We start from the raw sequence: 3,956 nt of genomic DNA on the forward strand, positions 1-3,956 counted from the left end.
AAGCAGTCAGGGGAAGGAGCAAGCCAACTCTCCTGGTGTTGGATCTATCAATATCAAATTCCACAGTTACCTTTCACCCCTCACTACAGACAGCAGCCCAGATGCTGTTTCATACCATGGATGACTCCATAGCCACTTAGGTAGGTATCAATGGGTGATAGTGAGGGTCCTTAGCCTACCTGAGTTCTTCATGCCATGCATTCCCCAAAGGAGAAGGTCACTGAATAACTGACACACTCTGCCCTCCAATACAATTGAGACTGTACATGAAATAGGCGTCCTAGCTCTAGAGCTGATCCATGCTAATTAGCCAGGCAAATCAAATGAGCCCTTTATTCCTAAGTTTACACGAAGAAAGGTATGCAAGTAAAAGAGAAGATCATGATGAATAAAACAAACGATTTCTGGAGCAAAACCCCCAGATATATAAAGCTGAAGAGAATACCATTAAACCTTCAAATAAGGAAACATACTATAGAAGAAAACAATCAGAGCAGGTCTCCCCAACACCCTGTTGGGAATGGCTCCACACAGCAACAAGTGAGTTGTGGGCACATAAACCTTCACTTGTATTGACACTCGCTCCCGATTGTTCATATTGTCACATGGGTGCTACCTCCTGTCACATCAGCAGTGGCATTAGATTCTTATAGGAGAACAGACCCTACTGTGAACTGTGCACCTGAGGGATCTAGGTTGTGCTCTCCTTAGAATAATCCTGAAAACATACTCTCCCTCCAAGAGAAAAATTGTCCTCCAGGAAACCAGTCCCAAGTTTCAAAAATGTTGGAGGATGCTGAATTAGACAATGAGAAAAAGTTCTTTCAAATTATTATTAATGCAAAATTTAAAACTTAAGAGGCATCAGGTGCTCAGGTCAAAGCATTCCTGCCTCACCCAGGCTTTGATGGAACGAACTCAGCGCTCTTGCCCCGCCCACAGGCCCCGCCCACCTGGTGACCTCTTCCTTAAGGGACCCAAAGCCCAGGCGCTCACCCTGCACTAACGGTCACCATTTCCTGTCCATCCCAGAGCCCACACCCAGCCACCTGCCCCGGGGCCCAGAGCCCGCCTCTGGCCGCCGTCATGGGTCACCGTGAGAAGGCTCCGAGGAGGCGGCCAGCACCTCCGCACCCGCTGCTGCCCATCCCGCTGCTGCCCTCGCCGCACCTCCCTCATCCGAGACGCCTTCCGGATGGTCTTGCCACTGCCCGCCATGTTGCCCGCAGCGGCCTGGCAGGGGCGCTACCACTACCGCCCCGAGTGCGAGGCCGCGGCCAACAGCCGCGCCACCCTGGAGCTCCACGCCTCCTTCCAGTGCCTGGCCAGGGTCTGCTCCCTGCACCACCACCACGACATGGCCCTGGAGCACTTCTCCCGCGTCTTCCTGCTCCGCTCCCAGGAGCACAGCGAGACGGCCGAGAGCCTGATGTTCCTGCAGAACCAGCGTGGGGGCCGCGTCTCCTTCCTGGACACCAGGATGCCCAAGACCCAAGAGCGGGAGAGCGGCCTCCAAGCCACGCAGGACGCCCTGCACCTGGAGAAGAGAGTCAGCCAGAGCCTGCTCGACCTGCACCACCTGGCCACCGAGAGCAGCGACGCCCACCTGTGCCACTTCCTGGAGACGCGCCACTTGGACCAGCAGCTCGAGTTCATCAAGGAGCTGGCGGACCATCTCACCAACGTGTGCAAGATGGGGGCGCCAGAAGGCGGTCTGGCAGAGTACGCTTTTGACAAGCTCACCCTGGACACCAGTGACAAGGAGGAACGAGCCTGGACTGGACTTTCCCCTGAGTCCCGGGTGACTGCCCAAGGTCACCTTGCCTGCCATGCAGACCACAGTGTTGCCCTTGCAGAAAAAGTTCACCTAAGTTTTTTTTTTTTTTTTTTTGCAGTTTTACAAGTTCTTCACATAAAGTTATTTGGTTCCTCAGTAAATAAAGGTCTCTCTGTTTGATTTTTGTGTGCAGCTCTCTCATCTTTTAAACTTTAAAACAGATATCCAGGAATCTTTCTCGGCTACCCAGGTCTGGTCCATATATAGCTCAGGATCTCTGCAGAGGGATGGAGAAGGGGTTCCTGAGATCCTGGAAAACACAGGACCCCCATGAACAAAGTAGGTGGACAGGGTGGGGTGGGCCGTCTGAGACCCTAGTCTATGTGGGTACATGGTAAAATGATATACATATACATATATATATATATATATATATATATAAACTAGTACAGCATTCAAAATACTGGTTGTCTTTTAGGGAGAAGTGAAGAATGAGATTGGACAGGGAGTAAAATAAAGGAGTCTTCAACCTTACCTGAAAACTTTTAGCTCAATAGATAATGCAAATGTTAAAGTTTGTTGCTTCTGAGTAGCACCTTGGGTCCTAAACAGCTATGGCAGGGTCTGTCATATCATTGGACAACACTGATACTGGTAACTAAGCCATAGGCTGACTTTCCTATAGACACAGGAGTGACATCCTAGCTCACCATGCTAGTCATGCATATTGCCCTTAAAAAACATCCATCATATATGTTGTTATTCTGTCTGTAAGTCATGTCCAGCTTTGTTAACTCCACAGACTGCAGCACGCCAGGCTTCCTTATCCTTCACCATCTCCCAGAGTTTGCTCAACTTCATGTCCATTGAGTTGGTGATGCTAACAATCTCATCCTCTGTCATCCCCTTCTCCTCCTGTCTTCAATCTTTCCCAGCATCAGAGTCGTTTCTAATGAGTTGGCTCTCTGAATCAGGTGGCTAAATTATTGGAGCTTCAGCTTCAGTCCTTCCATTGAATATTCAGTGTTGATTGCCTTTAGGATTGACTGGTTTGATCGTCTTGCAGTCCAAGGGACTGTCAAGAGTCTTCTCCAGCACCACAGTTCGAAAGCATAAATTCTTTGGCACTCAGCAATTTTTATGGTGCAACTCTCTCTCTCTTTCTCACACACACACACACACACACACACATACACACACACACATTTTTCCCCCTTCCATTGTACCCTTTCTTCCATTAAAGTAATCATATCAGAAAACTCAAACTACCTCAGGAGAAGGGCTGAAAAATATGTGGTCAAGGTTAAGGTCAAATTTTTGTTTCTGAATAAAAAATAAAATAAGACTCCCCAAATGTTAAGCCAGTGATTTCAGCTCCTTTAAAGAAAGTAGGTGAGTGAGGGTGAGTTGAGGCTGGGAGACAAGTTAGGAGACATGGTAGCAGGGCAGAGAGACAGTGGTGGCTGGAAATAGAGTGGTCACTGAGGAAGAGACCTTTGCACGTTCCGGATGGATTTTGGACAAGGAGACAAGATTTGCTTATGGGATAGAGGAGAAAAATGGGAAATGGTGGGAAATAATCTCCATTCCAGTTTTTTCACTTAATCACCTGGGTTGAAGTGTTGCTATTAATTAATCTGGGGACATTCGCGGGGAGATGAAAAGGATGTGGAAAGGCATGTCATGTAAGTCTCAGACGCCTATTAGATGTGCAAGTGGAAATACCAAGCAGGCAGCCAGAAAACTGAAATTGAAGCTCATGTGGAAGTCAAGCACTGCTCTGAGGGGCATTTCTGGGGCTAGATCTTGGTGTGCCCTCCCACCTCTTGATTTTAAGGAAGCTTACAGCAAATTTAATCAAAGAAATCAGAATATACAGAAACAAATGAAAACAGAAAAGAACAAATAATGGTTTAGCCATTAAAACACCTTCAGTTTCTTCTCAAGGGCTTTATATAATATTCTGAAATATGTCCTTGACTTGTCTTGCAGTTACTAAAACCCCACCATGTAGAAAAAGTTAACTACATGCTGGCCACAAGAATGTATAACCCAGACCTGCTGAAACCAGAAGGCTCATGACTGAGATTCCTGAAAACATCACCCTGTTACCTCGCCGTCAATGGATCAGAGAATTGAGCACAAGGTGATCATGCACCCTGAGACCCTTTGCCTCACA

The 3,956-nt window shown here is 47.7% G+C and overlaps 1 pseudogene; it reads left to right on the forward strand.

The window, feature by feature from the left end:
- Window positions 1-1,357: 1,357 nt before the first annotated feature.
- On the forward strand, window positions 1,358-1,916 carry LOC139181566 (ferritin heavy chain pseudogene; annotated as a pseudogene).
- The last annotated feature ends 2,040 nt before the right edge of the window (window positions 1,917-3,956 follow it).

Source organism: Bos indicus, chromosome X (assembly GCF_029378745.1).
Source record: "Bos indicus isolate NIAB-ARS_2022 breed Sahiwal x Tharparkar chromosome X, NIAB-ARS_B.indTharparkar_mat_pri_1.0, whole genome shotgun sequence".
NCBI lineage: Eukaryota > Metazoa > Chordata > Mammalia > Artiodactyla > Bovidae > Bos > Bos indicus.